The 20,331-nt window shown below is 35.4% G+C and overlaps 2 long non-coding RNA genes across 2 annotated transcripts; one reads left to right on the plus strand and one right to left on the minus strand.

Annotated features, from left to right (window-relative positions):
• Positions 1-8,933: 8,933 nt before the first annotated feature.
• LOC136800538 (uncharacterized) lies at positions 8,934-18,321 on the minus strand. The gene is made up of 3 exons (XR_010845719.1): positions 18,049-18,321; positions 16,676-17,603; positions 8,934-9,200 (listed from the first exon to the last, which is right to left on the minus strand). It is a non-coding gene; the product is annotated as an uncharacterized lncRNA (long non-coding RNA).
• LOC136800545 (uncharacterized) lies at positions 10,457-13,044 on the plus strand. Its single transcript, XR_010845722.1, has 3 exons — positions 10,457-10,631; positions 12,109-12,168; positions 12,908-13,044. It is a non-coding gene; the product is annotated as an uncharacterized lncRNA (long non-coding RNA).
• Positions 18,322-20,331: the final 2,010 nt, after the last annotated feature.

A 20,331-nucleotide genomic window follows, 5' to 3' on the forward strand; every position in this document is an offset into this window, starting at 1 on the left:
AATCTAGCCCTTCGGGCTTTACAGATCTGTGGTTTTTATCTTTTTTCTGTTTTGTTTTTCTGGTCTGGGATTCGAATTTCAAATGTAAACATTCCATTGAAAACGTTCGAAACGATCGTTGCGTGCACATCAAGAATGTCAATCAAATTATTAACTCGCTAAGATTTCCTTTGCAAACCGGAAAGCGGTTGGTAGATCATTAAGCAGACCTATACTACCTGGGGTTTTGTAGAGGTCTGCGATTCAGACTAAAGTGGACCCTGTCAGATTAAAATTTTGAAAATCAGTTAATTTGGAACCCTGCCAGCTATCTTCAGAGCCTAAAAAAGGGACCCTGACCAGCGGCATATCCCCGTTCCCAATTTTACGTAAAGGCGCCCCCCCCCCCTCGGATGCTAAATACTATCCAAATGTCAACCAAGCAATATAGCCTTTTGTACTGCATTAAAAACTGTAATTTCATTATAAAGATCTTTCGAGTTTAAAAAATAAAATCTAAAAATATCAACCATTAAGCAATAAATCTATAATTAAAATCTTAATACACCTCCTCTCAGTTAGAATATAACTATATTTGGTAATCAGACCACCAGGAAAACGAGTGGGCTTAAAAAGGTGAAATCTTTATATAGAGGAGGTATAAGGTTCACTGATACACAAACTGCAGAGGTAAGAAGTCAGCCAGAAACATTAGAGAAACTCAAAGATATCAAACTTGATTATCTCATAACAAATAAAATGGTTTGGAATTCATTGGTAAGTATCAACTATGCGTCAACATTTTCTTTTTTAAGATCTACAGCGTTTTTTATAAGAGTATACAAAATCTTTTAAGCCTTCGGATGCTTCGAACTTTTTGAGTTTCAAGCCTTAAAATGTTCTTAACATGTTCTTATTTTCACCATTTTGTAGGCATTTTTGTCCCTTCTATGAGTATTTTGGCCATCTTATTCTTATTTAGCTTGTTCTTATAAAAAACGTGTACGTTTAATTTCAAAGTTTGTGTCTATGACCATACACCTCTTTCTAAGTAACCCAATGAAATCTTTTTTTACGTAACTTTCAGCGTTCTTTTCAGTGTAAATGGCGAGAATCGGTTTCAGTTAAGATGGAAATGAAATTTCATAATTTTTCACAGGAGAAAATAAAGGAGACAATCTTTGCCTGATTTTTGATTAATTCAATTGATCTATGATTTAAAATTACTTAAGAATATTTTAAGGGTCAAAATACACACTTCTTGAGATAAAATCAACAGTGTTGCGGCTTCGTTTTCAAATGAAATAATTACTTCAACCAACATTTACACATATAATAGTTTTTCCCAAAAGACCGTTTTTAATTTTGATACAAAACCGCAAACGCTTGCCAACATTAATTATGTCTGACAAAGTTAAAGTATCGTAGCAACATGTTTTTGAGAACGAAGATCGCAATTATTTCATACATTTCAAGAAGAGTGTATTATTGCTAAATTTTAAGGATCACGAGACTCATTCCTATCTATGTAACCTGATAAGAGCTGGTCATAATTTTCTTACAATCACAATCTGATCTCAGGTTAAATTTATGTACTTATTACTAACTTACTTAACAAAAACTATCTGTTTGAATCTTGTTTAGATTACTGTTGCTTTATTTTTCGTGACGTTTTCTGACGCAAGTTTTGAGATTTGTGCATCTCATGGAAACCTTGAAATCAAGACAATTGGATAAAACGGTGAAGTCACTCATTATGAGAAAATTCATGACAACAACAATGAAAATGTACGTACATGAATTTATTAATTTATCCTTGCCCGGGGGATTAGACGGGAGTCTACTTCTGGCTGAAATTTGCTTTCTAGTAATTTTTGATGACGCTAGTCCAGTGAAGTAGACTAGGAGCATCTGACGAGGATGTCATTTTGAGAAAAAAAATACTTAAAATCCAAATAACAAAAAAGCTACTTGAAGTTGAAAATATAATTAAGAAACAAACATCAATAATAGATTTTGAATTCCTTATTTTCAAATAAAAACATTGCTTCATTCTTTTTTTCCTGGCGTAAGGGCGGTGTAAGCAAAAGCATATTACCGGGCCACTTAATCGCGCCATCCAGTCTATAAAAAAGCTTTAAGTGGACCCCGGGCTAGGGTGCGTGGGTTTACCAAATGACGGGTATGTGCGGCGGATTTAGCTTTTAAAATCGTCAATCATACTCTTACAGTGTATTTTTCTCAAATCCTTAAATCTCAAAATTTTCTGCAAAGATTTGCTGAAAATTCCATCCTTACTGTGTATCGTTGCTGCTACAAAACATTAATAATATGTCCATTTAACGTTCAACCAACGTTGTACTCTAGTTGGAGTTTTCTTATTCTAGAATACATAGGATACAAATTCAATACTGAAATGAGTCATCTTGGAACGAAGTTAAATATCTCGAATACTCTATAAAGATTAGAAATACAATATCAATAAACTTTGAAAGTTGACACTCTATAATTCTATAAAGCTCACCATGTTTAGCCTACCAAGCCAAACGCTGTGACTCAAATTTGTTTATCAGGCCTTTTGCCCCCCTACTACAGGCCTTAGAACACTGTTCAATCGCTTTTTTTGCAATCCGATCACAAGCTTAACAAATATCAAACAAGTCACTATAATTCAACATTTTATAATTTAGAAGCCCTCGTCAAGTTCCTTGAACTTTCCTCGCTATACAGTACAAAGGCTAATCTTTCAAATCAAATTTGGAAATTTTTGGAGAGCAACTTTTCCGTAAATAGTTTATACAATGTCAATTAACTAATTTCACCATAATTTGTTTTCTTACATAGATCTATGCTCCCCAAAAAAGAGCATTACCAGCCCACAAATCTTTTCATTATGCTTCAATGGTGAGTATGGTGAGAAGATCAAAACGACATAATATTGTCGATAGTTGCATCTCTACAATTAACCAAGACATTTTTGTCAACAACTGCAATGCAACGATTTATAACTTGAAGGTAAGTTACTTACACCCATGTTTTACTTCCTTGTGAATCCTATGCTCCCAGCTGGCTGGCACACAACGTTTTTCAACGTTTATCTAACGTTATATGGATGTTGTGAACGTTAAATAAACGTTGAAACAACGTTGTGTGTCAGCTGGGCTGCGATTCTCCAATGTGATGGATTCAGAGGGTATAGTAGAGTCTCTTTAACTCGAACCTCTATAAATCGAATATTGCCTTAACTGAAACAAATTCTCTTGTCCCTTCAGTTGCCTTATTGCCTTATAAACATTACTCCATAACTCGAAATTTCTCCATAACTCAAACAAATTTGTGTTGTGTGAAACAGGGTTGTATACACGATTTTTTTTATAAGAATCGTGTAAATCCATTTCATCATGGATATTTTTAACTTATTTGGGAAAATATTCTTACAGAATTCTTAGATTAGGATCCAATTCAGACTAGATTTATTATTTAGTACATGCGTCTCAAGAATAAATAGGCATTTTTGTGAAAGGAGGGAATCTTACTTGGGGGTAAATGACAATTTATGATTGAAAATGCTCTAAAAATGGCATTCCTAGCAAAATTCCATGATGGTGATATTCTTAGCATATTCTTAATTTTTTGGCCATTTTCATCATGGACATTCTTATGAAGTGTATTCTTATAAAAAAAGCGTGTACAACCCTAACTTGAGTTTCCTTACCTTTGAACTTCAGAATTTAAAAAATAATGTTTTCTAAATAAACTTGTTTTCTAAAATGGTGAGAAAAATGAAAATTAACTTTCGCTTGAAGGAATTGTTTAATTTAGTGTATCTTTCAATTAGAATATTTTGTTCATATATTCATTCATAATTATTACAATAATATTATTTGGAAATACATTCATGGAGAAAAATTGTGAGACAAGGGTAGAATATAAGCTTCATCCCCCCTTCGCCCCTTCCCCCAAGTGGCAATGTTTAAGGGCATTTGAAAAGTCAGTGGGAAGGCCGTTCACACTAAACATTGCCACTGGGAAGAAGGGGGGCTATTTCATTGTTTTTCCAGCATTTGCAAGTGTTATTTTCAGACATTAATGTCCATGATTGTAGTTAATTGATAACTTTTTTGCCACCGCATGTCCCACAAAAGCAGGATGTGGCAGAACGCAGATAAAATTGCTTGTCCAATTTGTCACCATTACAACCTTACAACCTTCAGCTATAGAAACATTTTTGAATGTTTTTTCATGACATTGTCTGCATTCTCCTTTATCACCAGGCTGGCAAATACCTTTACAGAGATCAATGGTGATATTCTTTAGACAGTGTCCAACAATGAGATTGACAGTAGTTGTTGTTGGTTTACAGACAGGTACTGGAGATAATGATCTTTTGTTTCGATTAAAGACAGACATCAAATGATTCTTGAAAGGTTGGATATGATCCTTTTGGTCATGTTTGGAGACCTTGATTTCAATTTCATCATCAGTGTTAATTTGCGTCGCCAAAATATTTTGTAAAGCAAAGATAACGAAGATCAAGATTCGAGCCTAAAAAATGAAAACAGATGAAATGATGGAATGGCTGTTCAAAAGTTACTAGTCTTTTTGTCATTTCATTCATTAAAATACTTTTAGGCTTTTTTCATGACGTCACATCGAGGGGATAAGACTATTCAATCATCTTATTATATAACTGTGAGCTATTGTCGTCTAAAATAACAATGTTGTTACTCACGACCGTGTAAAGATCGCACCAGTTATTGTACGGTCAATGAACTTATAGCCCGGGGACCACTTATAGCTTTTTGATAGACTGGATGGCGCTGATAATATAAGTGGCCCGGTGTAATTTGGCCGACTTGATTTTTTTGGCGTTTCTTGAGGTGGTAGCAAATCCGTGCCACTAGACCCAGTCTCTTTTTGAAGAGAAACAAACATAAAAACTTTGAAAAATTGAAAGATAGGCAGGGTAGCTTACAATGTTTAAAGTCAAATTCATACTGCTTGTTTAATGCTGTTGTTTCTTCTTTTGTATAGTTGTCCTTTTAGCTTGTCTATTGTCAGCTGATACTGAAATTTCTAGTATGTTGACCCCTTTTATAGGGTTTTTTAAGGGGAAATGTTTTTGTTTGTTTGTGCAAGAGACTTCATTACAAATAATACAACATTTATTTTGCATTATTTATAATTTTCAAAACTTGATCAAATTATTTTAAAGTACGATAAGAAGTTTTTGGACTTTGCATAACAAATAATGTAATATTTAATGGCATTATTTATCAAAACTTGATCAAATTCTATACAATAATTTAAAGTACAATTAGAAGTTGTTGATGATAAGTAATAAAAAAATTTGGAAATCATTTCCGTTTAATATACCAAAACAAACTTCTTAGCAGGGAGCTCAATGATGTATGCAATCTTTGAAAATCTTTGTAAATAAATTGTATTATACATCCAAAAATTCGGTATTGCACCCCTAAGTTTGTTAACGATAAGGTAAAAGGTTACTGCAAAAAGGAAAGTATATTTTTGGACCTACCTGGAGGTCCTATAAATTAACCTTTGTTCGTCTGTCCGTCCGTCTGTCCGTCCGTCCGTCCGTCTGTTACCAGCTTTTCTCGAGATTGGCTCATTAGTTTTTTCTGATTTTTGGCACAAAGATGCAAAATGGCAATGCCCAAAATGTGACGGAGCCCGATTTTCGAAGAAAAAAATTTTCCGGCCGAAAATGCCGGAAACATGCCGGAAAAACCGGTTTTTTGACATTTTCTCGAGATTTCATCATTAGTTTTTTCTGATTTTTTGCTTAAAGATGCGTATTAACAATGCCCAAAACATGGCCAAGTCCGATTTTTGAGAAAAAAATTTTTCCGGCCGAAAATGCCGGAAATATGCCGGAAATCACCGTTTTTCTGGATTTTCATTAGACTTTATCCTTATAATTGGTTGTTTTTTCAGTCAAAAACATTATTAATAGCAATGCCCACCATCAAGCATGTTTCAATTTTTCAATAAAATTGATTTTTAAAGCCGGAACTATTAAAAAATCACCGGAACAACCTATTTTCGCCGGAAAGACAGTATTTTTTGAATTTCTCGAGTTGTACTTTATATTTTTTTATGAAATTTTGCACACTGATGCAAAATGACAATACCTAAAATGTGACGGACCCCGATTTTCGAAAAACATTTTTTCCGGCCGAAAATGCCGGAAATATGCCTGAAAAAACGGTTTTTTGACATTTTCCCAAATTTTCATCCTTAGTTTTTTCTGATTTTTTGCAGAAAGATGCGTATTCGCAATGCTCAAAACATGACAGAGTTCGATTTTTTTCTAAAAATTTTTTTCCGGCCGAAAATGCCGGAAATATGCCGGAAATCGCCGTTTTTGCAGCTTTTCATTGGGCTTTTTCCTAACATTTCTTTGTTTTTCCTCATAAAAAAAACATCATTGATAGCTACCATCAATCATGTTTCGATTGTCAATAAAACTTTTTTTTTTTTCTCAAAGAAGAAAATGTCACGGTAGAGCGCGATGGTTCGAGTTTTCTAGAAACCTTATTTATTAAGCTGTGTATTTTTCTGAAAGTAGATTGTTTTTATAAAGAAAAGCGTTTATAATAATTTTTTTAGCTTTTTCAATAGGGTTGATAATTTCTCCCAATAGGCATGCTTTCATTATATATTTTTTATTTTGTCCAGTTATGTCTTATGTGTTTCATTGTTTCAATGTTCATTGATTAGTTTTGATAACCAGGTAGGTCCATAAAAGTATAACTTGTTTATCTTTGATTATATATTCCATAAAAAATTTATTGAATGTTGATTTTCAAAAAAGAATGATTTTCAATTACACAGTTTTGATGCAAAATAGGTACACATTTTTTTTTTATAAGAACAAACTATATAAGAACATAAGGCTTCGAGGCCCAAAAATTTAAGAATATTCTAAGAACATACTAAGGCTTTGGAGACTTAGCTCTAGTTTAGACGGCCCACTTTTTGCCCTGCCTATTCTAATTGTGAATTAAAGAGGGCATAATCATAAAGTGGGCCGTCTAAAGTGATGCATAGCCCTCTTTTGACGTCAATGCAATGTCTTCTTACTATTAAGTCAGGATATATACTAACTTCGACCAAAACAACGTATTAATGCAATCGAAATGTATACTGTTTACGAACTGTCCATCCTGGATCTCGCGGAACGGAAGAAATTATTCGTGTTCAGTTAATCCACATCACGCATCAATCACTAGGTCCGGCAGAAGCGGGGAGACTGGGGAGACTTCAGCCTCCCAACTTTTGAGCAAATGAGTGAGATTTTTTCTCAAATCCCTTAACGAATTTTATCTCATTTTGAGCCTACAGCCTCTCCACTTTTACGGTTGTTCCTCCGGGTCTGATCACTTTAAGGGCCGTGTCTCCTTAGTATTCGGTAGATTGCTGCCTCCATAAGTACTCCAATTGACCTCCATTAATAAAAATTCTAAACTTTTGTACTTATGGTACAAGTGTTTGAGATCTCCTTGTGGATGGAATACAACATGAAATGCTCCAGATCTATTCAAGGATTAAGTTAGTCAACTTACTCCAGTTAGCACATAAGTGATAACCTTGTTTCATCAATCTGATAACATTATTGGATCTTATGGGCGTTTGATGAACAATCAAACAAGGTTATGTACTACCTTGGACGGAGGTTATCATGCAGACAAGTAGTCTGCACTGCAGACCTCTAAAAAGATTGCCAGTAATATAAGGAGCACGAATCCGTTAATGGATGTCAGTAGCCGAGCAGACCAATTGATCCTTAGCTGGCAAATAATGCTCTTTCAATATTCATTTAACATTTTCAATATTCATTATAACGTTGGATGAATGTTAAGAAAGCGTCTTGTGTCAGATTGGTATGCATCGTTGATCTAGGGATATTTTAGGGTTATCTAGTGACCGGGTAGCTCAGTCAGTAGAACATTAGTCTTACAGTCTAAGTGTTGTGGATTCGATCCCCTGTCACCGCAAACTCAGCGAATGAGTAGCTTAGTTGGGTAATCTGATCTAGGCGGTTACTGGGAGATGAGAGTAGATGTAGCGCTCCACCTCAGCATTCGATTTTCCAGGTCTAGCGCACATAGAAAAAGGGGATATAGTCTCCCTCACTCTCGGCTCCACCGACAGCCACCAAATGAATATACTTAATTACTAGACGATGCTATCGTCCGTATAATATATTATTAGGATATAACATAGTTTGTTTGTATATTATAAAACGTAATATGTTGCTCGGCGGAAAATAGAGTTTGTGTTTACAACAGCTACCCCCGAAAAAACTCCCGTCTTCACGTTTATTCCTCTTAGATGAAACTCGTCTTTTAGACTATAGCATAGTCTACAAAATTTCTTATACTTACAGAATAACTTAAAATCGTAAAAGCAGCAGATTGATCAGAAAATAAAGAGACTGCTTATACATTGAAATCTTCTTTACCTTTTCTTTACATGACTTCATCAGCATGTATCTTAAACCCAGGTTTGGTTACTAGGGTTAATGAATGTTGGATATGTGTTGACCAGACCTCCGAAAATCGACCAAGAGAGCGACCAATTTTTAGTGAAAAAGTGACCCTTAGAGACATTTTTGAAACATTTCGTCTTACCCTAGAGAGACTATCTTCACAATATTTTCTTTCAAAACTAAAAAAAGATTGACTCTTAGAGAGATTGATTCAAAATCTTTGGATTTTTACAACTGTTAGAGAGACTTCGTAAGGTGAAAAAACCGACCCTTTTTGTCCACACACAACCAGCACACATTTTGCCTAAATACCCCCTCCCGAAACAATCAAACAAAAATATTTCCTTAGTTAGTTTTACTTGTGGTCGATGTTGCAGAGTGATAAATGGAACCAGAGCCAAGTAAAAAATTAAAAGATATCTTTCATCGCAACAGTAAGTAAAAAGTACACTTCTCAGAGTTTCGTGCTACTACAATGGTCAAATGTACAAATCCTAGGGAAGTTAGAAATTTGACAAACAACGTAGACAATAAAACCAAATTTAGTTGGCTATCCAGAAGTGCTAGAAGCTGCTTTAGTATTTGTGAACGTCGAAACGTATTGATCTTCACGGAAAGTGATTGCATTCGTAGCTCCTCGTTCATTGTTGTTTGCTTGCATGTCGACCATCAGTTCGTTGATAAACTGAGGGTGACCCGGAGTTTCCTAAAATAAGATACAGATTAAAGAGAAAAAATTTTGGCGGAAAGAAATTTCGTCGAATTCGACCAAATATTCACCAACAATTTTATTTGTAGGCCATTTGCCAAAATTAATTCTCGCCAAATTGCACCAAAATCAAAATAAAAGGTATTTTTTTGTCATTTTTGTACGATTTCGAAATTCGTGAATTATTCTCAAAAAGGTTTTAGGGCCTTTTAGAGCCGAATATGTCATTATATCTCTAAAGTCTGTTCAGGATCAGTGTGCACTCTTTTTTCTTTTACCTATAACTTTCGAAGGAATTCTTCAATCTTTATAAATTTGGTATCATTGAAAAGATATTAGTGAGTGGAACAATTTGAAATAAAAAAAATGTTTAAAAAAATTCCAAAAATGAAGATGAAAATGAAGAAGAAAAAAATGAAGATCTTGTAGAAAAGTGCTGTAACTATTATTTTCACTGAAATGAATCCTTGATCATCGAACGTCATCACTGTGAAAAAATTTCTCAAAAATAATCATCCAGTCAAAAGATATCAAACAAAGTTATAAGCTGATTGACGTCTAAAAACGCTGTTTTCTGCTGTTTTTTGGGGTCAATCACTTATTGGCCCAGCGCGGTTAGCGTAAGGGCCTTTCATTTGCACTGTGCCCGCTGTAAGTAACTCGCATGGTAGACGGAGCTCGTTTCATTATTTGAGGAAAACAAAGATTACAGGCTAATTATCAATACTTTGCCGCGGAAAGTCATGTGATCACTGACCTTTATATACCCTGGACAAAGCTTCTCAATCCCAGCCAAGCAAAATCTTTGATCGGAGTTTTTTGAAAATTGGTACCCTAATGTCGGCACTACTCGATAGCGGTGTAAATGCATCGAGAGCGCTAGGTCTACTTTTCCTCAAATTCTTTTGATGATGTAGCGGCGTTAGACGTTAATTTTTAACATTGCAATGGCTTCTCCTTGGGTACCAATTCTAAAAAAACTCCAATCATAGTCAATAGACAGAAAACCCTGGTCGGGAAGGGCGGTCACTTCAAACAGCGCATCCTTTTGATGTGGTTTTTCGGTGGTCACGTGACAATAACAGTGCATATGATTCGAATGTTTTCTCTTTCGTTTGGATTCGAAAAGTTTGCGGTTTTAGCCTCTACAAAGGAGAGTTTTAGAAAATATAAAAGCGTTCTGTAAATTACACAATACTATTATGCATTATGCAATATGCATTATGTTTTATGCATTTTGTACCTGCCGGTTTTTTTACCAGTTGTAACTATCATTATTGATGCTGAAAGTAGTTTTTCCTGTGATCCTGTGGGTATTTATTACAAATAGTGCAAATACAAACATCCATATCATTTGGTGCTGACTGTAGTTTCTTGCTCAATCGCGAATCTGCTCCCTGCTATCATCATATACATTTCTTTCAAAAGGTAATTAATTAAATCATTGAGACATTTTTTTAATATAGGCGACTATCAAAAATATGTTCTGTTTGTGTCAGCCGACCGACCAAGAAATTGGCAGTAAAAGATTCCAAGTCTGACAAGTCGGAAAATTGTTGCAATTTTTCATCGAGCGAGCGAATAAATACTAAAAACTTTGAAATCACCTAATTTACTATCGTCATATCCTCTACATCATTTACGGTCCAGTTACAACAATCACACCACCATCTTCAAGACTTCGCTGGTCGCAAATGAATAATAAAGAAATGGCGGCTTCAAATTGAAATTGAAACCGTGCACACCAAATTGCCAAATAAACTGGAATACAAATACCATTTTAGAAAAATGGACAGTTTCCACATCCATACAAATCTTTCGCCCGCGGGCACTGCTTGGGGCCATCCATATAGTACGTACGCAGTGAAGGGGGAGAGGGGGTTTAGCAAAAGCGTACATCTATTGTTTAAATGACATCATTTCTATTGTTCTCTGCGTACAAGGGAGGAGGGGGTATCAAATTTTTGGAAAATCTTTGCGTACTTACTATATGGACGGCCCCCTTACTATTTAAGCAAGTTTGAGAGCTTACAGAAACCAGTCCTTCGTTTCACTCTGTATGTAATCATGAAAATAAAACAATAACAAAATGACACTCTTGTGCGCTCGTAAAAAAAAGTAATCAATGGCTGTGGTTTTGATGCGAACGGAACATATTTTCGATTGCCGCCATACACCGAAACCATATATTTGGAATGGCTAACAAATAATAGTGTCTATTAAATAGACTGTGCAGCTCCCTTTTAATGTTGTTGCTTGGAGAACGTAGCAATGTCGGTCGGACCCCTCCACACCTTTCCCATAATTCCGGTTTTCTGGATTTTTTTTCTCAGTCTTTGCACTCCATCGCTTTTTAAAAGGGAGGTAAACAAACCCAATTTTGCTTGCTTTTCCTTAGGGAAGAGTGGTTTTTGGCCTTTTTGGCCTTTTTCTCAACTTCTATTGCATGGAATTTTTGAAAACTTCAGTACTTTTACTACCAGTCAGCAATGCTCAAAGAAAAAGATAACAATTTACGTTTGCTCTGAAAATAGTTTGTCTTACTTTAGTGTGTGATTAAAATGACACAGTCTGAGATTAGATGGCATAATGTTTAATCTATTTCTGGTTTAAAACAATGGATGTAGTTATATGTATTAAAAATACCAGAATGACCCTCTTTTAAGCGCTCCCTAAGCGCTGCACCTATAGATTTTTTTTCAAAATAAGCGCCACACCTAGAATCCGATGCAAAGCGGCGCTTATTAGAAAATCAAGAAAAATAAAGCCACGCTTATTAGGACATAAAGAAAAATGAAAAACACATGTTTTTACTCATATTCTACTGTCATCAATTCGTTTAACGAAACGCATTAAATTTTTCTACTGAAACATAATCTTATAAAATATGTTCCATTTTTTCTAGTGCTCACTCGAATAATTACTGACAAGAAAGAAATCCTATCTTGATTCCAATCCTTTACAGGTGAGTTGACTATGTTTTATTAACTGCAAGTTGTATTTAATTAAAGGGGAAGTCGAGTACATTTTAAATAGAAGAAATTTTTGTGGCATTCAATTTCGTGTGGTTGACAGACACCCAAAACCACAAAAATTTCTTCCCTCTGATCAAAACCAAAAAATGGACGGGGTCTTTCTTTCTATTTACTGTAATAATTAAAACTTAAAATTGCATTTTAGGGCTGCTTAAAATAATTTGAAACTTTTGTTTTCTCTTTCGAATTTTGATTAAATGTAGATGGGGGGCTCCATTATAAAATTAACTTTGTGATGAAAAAATTTACACCCCTCCTATCTCGCTCTCTCTTTCTCTCACAAAAGACAAGGACATGAATAGAAAAAATAGGCTCATTAGCAGTATTAAGAAGTCACTGAAAAATTATTCCCCTGCCTTTTTAGGGGCTTATAATCTTATCGAGTTATAAAATATCGAGTTAGTCTTCGAATTATGAAGCATGACGCCATGCTTAGAGTTATGACTATTTCCTAACTCAATGAATCTGTTTATGAAATAAGGTATCGAGTTACTTAACATTCCTAATGAAATAAAGTCACCGAGTACATAACTTGATAAGTTTGTTTAAAATAAGTCATCGAGTTACACAACTCGATTTTCTTAACTCGAAGATAATAACTCCCCCTTTTTAGGAGAGAATAGCAATTCAATAAGAAATTGACGTTTCATATTTTCTTTTTCGTTTTAGGAATCAACGCCGAAACCACTGATCTGTCGGTGGAGTGTATACCATACTACAAAGCCAAACAGCCAAATCTTACTTAACTCAATCAGCTTACTCGGTTAACAATACCGTTTTAAAATATACATTGAAGTTTCCTGGGAGTTTCCTGTGTCATTTTTTTGTTCTTCCCTTCGCAAAGTAATCTTTAGGCGAAAAATCATGATATCGATCGAAGCTTATCGTAGTTCGATCGGCAACTTTAATGGAACTAGGCAATTTGACCTTCGTTCAATATATCGAGGTTTTAAGGTTGGCTCGTCACTTCCCAGTAAAGGGCTTTCTAGACTTCTTACTCTTAGGTGCCAAATAAACGGGGGGGGGGTTCGAATAAACGGGGGGGTTGGAAAAAATTTTCAAATTAAATAAACGGGGGGGACCTAATTACCGGGGGGGGGTTGGTTGGAAAATGGACCTTAAAAAAACCCTAAAAAGGGTCAAAATAGACTAAATTTAGGCTTTTTAGAGTAAAAAGAGGAACTTTTCTTTTGGTAGCTGGGAATTTTTTCAAAAATTAATAAACGGGGGGGACCTAATAAGGTCCGGGGGGGGGTTGGAAAAAAATCGAAAAATTAACAAGCGGGGGGGGGGCCGTTTATTTGGCACCTAAGAGTAAACCCTTCCCTTTTTTAGTAGAATCTTTCTAAAGTAAAAGAAGGTAGATCAGGGTTTTCGAATACCTTAAAGGAAGAAATTTTGGCGGAAAGAAAATTTCAAAAAGTCGAAATAAACTCTGTAGTCTGAAATGAAGGTGCGTTTTAGCTCCGAACCAGGTAGAAGAATGTGCATGCTAAAATCATTTTTTATAAAAAGGCTTTTAAGCGAGGATGTTTTCAGGTAGCAAACTTAACGGAGGAACAGAGCATTTAATTTTTGTAGAACGTTATTTTTTTCAAGGAGATAAAAAAAGCATTACATACGATGGAATAATTACAAGTAATACTAATAACAGTAAAATGAAAGATCTATGTTCTACAAAATAAAATTATTTCTTAAAAAACAAGCTAGATGCTGAATGGACCTACCTGATGATGAAAGTTAGATAGCAATGCGAGGAGAAAAAAATCAGTCAGAAAATATATCGTTTAGCGAAAATGCATAACGCAATAAATTCATCATTGATTGTTGATGGGGGGAGAGGGAAGGGTTGTAGGGAAAAATTAATAGAAAGTTCTGGTCGCAAAAATCAGTTTTATTGACAATTGAATCATGCTTGATGGTGAGCATTGTTATCAATAATGTTTTTGTGTGAAGAACATAGAAATACAAGGAAAACATATAATGAAAATCTGCAAAGACGGCGATTTCCGGCATTTTCAACCGGAAAAATTTTTTTCTCAAAAATCGAACTCGGCCATGTTTTGAGCATTGCAAATACGCATCTTTCTGCAAAAAATCAGAAAAAGCTAAAGATGAAAATTCGAGAAAATGTAAAAAAAACGGTTTTCCGGCATATTTCTGGCATTTTCGGCCGGGAAAAAATATATTTCGAAAATCGGGCTCCGTCACATTTTAGGTATTGTCATTTTGCATCAGTGTGCAAAATTTCATGAAAAAATATAAAGTACAGCTCGAGAAATTCAAGAAATACCGTTTTCCCGGCGAAAATAGGCTGTTCCGGCGATTTTTAGAAAGTTCCGGCTTCAAAAATCACTTTTATTGACAATTAAATCATGCTTGATGGTGGGCATTGCTATCAATAATGTTTTTGTGTGAAAAAACAACGAAATATAAGGAAAAAGTCCGATGAAAATCTACAAAAACGGCGATTTCCGGGATATTTCCGGCATTTTCAGCCGGAATAGAATTTTTCTCAAAAATCGGACTAAGCCATGTTTTAGACATTGTTAATACGCATCTTTGTGCAAAAAATCAGAAAAAACTAATGATGAAATCTCGAGAAAATGCCAAAAAACCGGTTTTTCCGGCATATTTCCGGCATTTTCGGCCGGAAAAGTACGTTAATTGAAAATCAGGCTCTGTCATATTTTAGGTATTGCCATTTTGCATCAGTGTGCAAAATTTCATGAAAAAATATAAAGTACAGCTCGAGAAATTCAAGAAATACCGTTTTTCCGGCGAAAATAGGCTGTTCCGGCGATTTTTAGAAAGTTCCGGCTTCAAAAATCACTTTTATTGACAATTAAACCATGCTTGATGGTGGGCATTGCTACAAATAATGTTTTTGTGTGAAAAAACAACGAAATATAAGGAAAAAGTCCAATGAAAATCTGCAAAAACGGCGATTTCCGGGATATTTCCGGCATTTTCAGCCGGAATAGAATTTTTCTCAAAAATCGGACTAATCCATGTTTTAGGCATTGCTAATACGCATCTTTGTGCAAAAAATCAGAAAAAACTAATGATGAAATCTCGAGAAAATGCCAAAAAACCGGTTTTTCCGGCATATTTCCGGCATTTTCGGCCGGAAATGAATTTTCGAAAATCGGGCTCCGTCACATTTTGGGCATTACCATTTTGCATCTTTGTGCCAAAAATTAGGAAAAACTAATGAGCCAATCCCGAGAAAAGCTATTAACGAACGGACGAACGGACGAACGGACGAACGAACAGAGGTTAATTTATAGGACCTACAGCCCACCGGGGTAGGTCCAAAAAACTCCTATAGCTCTATTACAATAAACATTGCCTTACATTCTTATAAAAAACGTACCTATTGGAAACACCTGAAAACACGGAATTTGACCCATGTGCTGTTATTTCTATTAAAAAACAATATCTGAAATACTACAGATTATTCAGTGCCATCTACAAAACCTCTATAGAGGTCATAGAAGGGAGGCTGCGTACCAGAAATATACATTTTAACAAAATATAAATATGAAAAACTATGTTCGAGAGACCTTGAAGTGTCACGGGAATAGGCCACTTGATGTCAGATTAATATTGTACATTCGATACAATGAAAGACGTCTTATGCTGGGCCGTAATGCCGCCAGGCTACTTGTTAACTTTTTATCATGACTTTATATTGAATAAATATTTTGGTGAAATTTCTTGGATCAAAGAGTCTTTAGAATAGACTTTATAATAGCAATACCCTGTTTTTCTTTTATGATGTTAAATTCCAAGGGGATAAAAATGTTTACTTTTTAACATCCCGGAATTTCTAACTTTATCGCTTACAACTCAAAAATCCAGTAAATCTCTCCCAGTGGAAATGGTAGCTGGGTGTGTTTCCCCGATGTGTTAAAATTTGAGGGTGTTTTCTCATCGGGAGCAATTTGACTGAGTTTTGTTTTGTTTTTTTGGTGACTCCACCTGATGTAATCAGTGCAAAGGGTTTGCATTATACTATTAAAGTATGTGTACTGAAAGTTTGTTGCAAAGCACCCCTTCTCACAAACCCGGTAGGCTTCTTTCAGCTAGTTAGGGTAAAAAATAATGGACTAAAACTAGATGGGGAGTGACATTCTCCATTTTCTTTATGGCTGGGTATTTGAGCTCTATGGTAGTCAGGAAATTCAGCGGGATGGAAAAAATAACACAATATTTTGCAGCCGTGAGGATTTGTTTATTTGATTATTTTCAGCGGGGACAAAAGTTGGGGTTTAGTTTTCCACTGGGGACATTGGCCAATATCTCCAGTGGGAAGGAGTCCCATTGGGTCTATGAGAAGGGGGTATTGCAAATATTTCTGTGATTTTCATATTGAGGTATTTTTGCCAGATTCCTACAGAAATCTGAAAAATAGATCAAGAGACAACAGTTTACCTTTAACAGTTCTTCATAGTAGAACTTTAAAATCACGTATGCAAATCTTCGGTCACCTTTCATTGCCTTTGCAAGAGTCTGATATTTATCCCACAAGAAGTCAATCTCCTGTTGTCGCTGAGCTCTATCTGGTGTATCGAATCTACCAAGAAGGAATTCTTTTATTAACCATGCTTGTGCATCATATAACCCGAAAGTAAAAGACGGAATTAGCATCCCGATAAATAATAAATCGGGCTCTGATTGTAAGAAAACACCTTTGTAAAGATCGTTGTAAATCAAAGAGTGTTTTTTGGCAGTTAATCTCAAATCAGGCTCCAGGAAGGAGAAATTGATTTGATAACCCGTTGCAAAAATGATCATATCGAATTCGAAGCTGCTTCCATCTTTGAAAAAGCAAGTTTTTCCCGATACTTTGAGCAAGCATGGTATATTATGCACTTTTGGCGATTCAGGATATACGATTGAAGGCGCGTCTTTTTGGTAGGATAGATAAGTGTGTGCAGTTACTGTTTACTTTCTGATGAAACTGAGCAATATCCATTGCACTGAAACTCGTCCCAACGATCAAAAGTTTCTGGACCTGAATCAATTCTTCATTTCTTCGGAAATCTTTAGAATGAATAACTCGACCAGGAAATGTCTCAATCCCAGGGTATACAGGAAAGAACGCTGTGGTGTATAAACCACTTGCTACGATGACGTAATCAAAATACTCTTGACTTGATGTTCGAGTAGGTAAATGTTCATAAGTGATCGAAAATCCGACACCATTTTCATTTTTGATCACTTGCTTTACAAATGTTGAAAATTTCACGAATCGTTCGATATCGTATTTTCTAGCTCGACCAAGGATGTAGTCGTGAATCAAATGTCTTGGAGGGTAAGATGATATCGGTTTTTTGAAGTGCTCATCGAAAGTGTAATCCTGAAGAAATATAACATATAAGAAATATAACATTTGTAACCCTGAACATGTAAAATAAAAGAGAAAATAATAAATTAGAGATTATTAAACTCCGGTTAAGAAGTTTCTTAAAACCAGTGTTTTTCATTTATTGTGCGTAAATCCGATCAATCGCGATAGTCAAGCTCAATTTCCCGATATTTCCGGTTTGATTTCCTGAATTGGTTTGCGTTTGCGCTCGCACTTACTAGGATATATTCTTTTAATTTTTATGTTAGACTTATTAATAAAGACTGACCACGATAAAGATGTTAACATAATGGTTTGCTATTTAAAAATGACAGTTACCGGAGTTTGCAGCCGAAATAGAATTCAATTGACATTGGTTGTTTTTACAGATCAATTGAAAACTATTTCTAACTGCCATGCTTTTCTTATGGACTAAGGAACTGGATAGGATGAATACCTGGTATTCTTGGGCTTCTTTTGCATTATTCAATCTCAAAGCTTCGTATAAACGGGCGTTCCAAATTCATCAACGCCCGTTCGCCATTCATACACCCACTGTCCACCCATTATAGATTGTTTCTCAAAACATACAATATCAGGAATCTGATCACCATTTTGTTTTGCTTTCACTAAAGTGATCAACATAGACATTCCACTTGGTCCACAGCCTATGATAGCAATACGCTTTCGTGTAAGCTTATGGGGTTTGGGTACCATTTTTCTGTTGATTAAAATATATGATATCTATCAAAACAAACTTCAAAATGAACCTATTAGCCTATTTCATAGGATTTGTGCATTTGTTATTTGTTCATCTGATATTTAATTTAAAGGGGAAAATGCGCAAATGCAAATTTCCCTTCAAGAAAGACGTTGAAAATTGATGATACCGTCTTTTTTTTTCCCATTTCCGCACTATAAGATGCTTGTTACTTTTCCGAAGCATTTCTGGTATATTTCCCGAGCTAACCGACGTGAGATTGGAAAAGATTTGTTTCTAAGGGTACGGAAAATCTTGTGCTTACCCATACAAAACTGTCTAACTTTCTGAAGCTTATTTTTCAACTACCCGAGGTCCGGGTCTAGAAAAGTGACAAAGGAATAAAGGAATCTTAGTGTGAAATGGGAAACTTATAAAAAACGACAGTAAAGAATAAATAGATCAGCTTCTTGGGGAAAGCATTTACTCGTAATTTTGAAATCATTTTTAAGACAATTGCACACTCCTGGATATGGTGGTACACGTTTTTTTTATTAGAACCCAGTTTATAAGAACATTGAGGCTGAAGTTTGGCAAAAAAATAAGAACATCTTAAGAGCATGTCCAGCCTGGGAGAAGAGAGAGTCCTTCGAGTCCTCGTCCCCATCTGAGAATCAGACTTTATATTTTCCAATAATAAGTGAATAATTAATTTCACCCTTAAATCACCCATTTTCGAATAGAGCTTCAGCTCCCTTTCTACGTGTTCATCATCCTCACGTCTATCCTCAACGTAATTTTTTTCTTAAGATATTTGGTTTCAAATAAGAATGCCAATATAAGAGCGCATCTGCGGCTGAAATTCGATGAAAAAATAAGCATACATCCAGGCTCAGCCAAAATTAAGGTGTTCTGATAAAAAATACGTGTAGCATTTCACCAGAGATGAAAAGACAGTTTAAATTCAAAACAAACATTTCATTTAGTCTTCTCATGTATACATCATGTACATCACATCAATATATCATGCAACAGTTAGTAAATGGTTTGAAAGATCGAGATTTTGTAGACTTTTTAATGAAAACATTCACTAACTAATCGCCTTAAATCATAAGTAATGCAATTATGGGCTCATTATCCCGTGGAATATTGCACAACTTTTCAAACCCCATTTTAGAAAAAACAGGATATATGGCTATGAATCGTTCTTTCTTCAAATGATAGCTATGAAGACAATAACCAAACCTGCCAGTCATGAACACAAGTTTGCGTAATGAAGGGGCAAAACCCCGGGGGGGGGGAGGCACTGGGTTTGCGGACTGACGGTATGTGCGGGCCAAAAATTGGCTTTTAAAATTGCACCCTTACAGTGCAGCAAAAATCTGTGAAAATCATACCCTTAGAGCAATAGAGTGCATTTTCCCCCAAATTTTCGATCCCTTTCGTGCAAAAATGGTCAAAATTCAAGCATTTTTGGTCAAAATATCTAGATTTTTCAAGAATTTTCTGAAATTTCTACCCTTACAGTGCATCTCTAGTTTTTCCGACCCTTACAGTGCATTTTAAACATATTGTAGACTAGGCTAACAAAGGGGGAGACGGCTCAGCGGAGAGATCAGTAATTTAAGACTGTATATGGTTTCGTACCATCGATTAACTTATATTCTCAATTTCAACTTATAATAATTTGACAGCGTTTAGTTTATATGATCTTACAAAATAGGTTATACACTATTCGTGTCTCTTTCAATCTCCGTCTTTCTTCGTTTAAGTTGCAGCTTTTATAGCTGTCAACGGAATGTCAATGGAATGTCGTTAGATTTAAATAAAGTAACAGATATTGGTCTTGGGCCGCATGGATCTCATTTGTATGTTTGTTGCGGTTCGAGCATGTTTCAGCATTTGCGTAGGTTTAATCATCGATCGTTATGTGATATTGGTCTTGGTAGAGCCATTTTCCGATGGGGTGGCCAGCTGGTATTAAGCTCCAGCTGACATTCTCCACGGGTTGAATTTTTCTTGTCCCAAGAAAGTGTCAGG

This window comes from Clytia hemisphaerica, unplaced genomic scaffold (assembly GCF_902728285.1).
Source record: "Clytia hemisphaerica strain Z4C2 unplaced genomic scaffold, Clytia hemisphaerica genome assembly, whole genome shotgun sequence".
Taxonomy (NCBI): Eukaryota; Metazoa; Cnidaria; class Hydrozoa; order Leptothecata; family Clytiidae; genus Clytia; species Clytia hemisphaerica.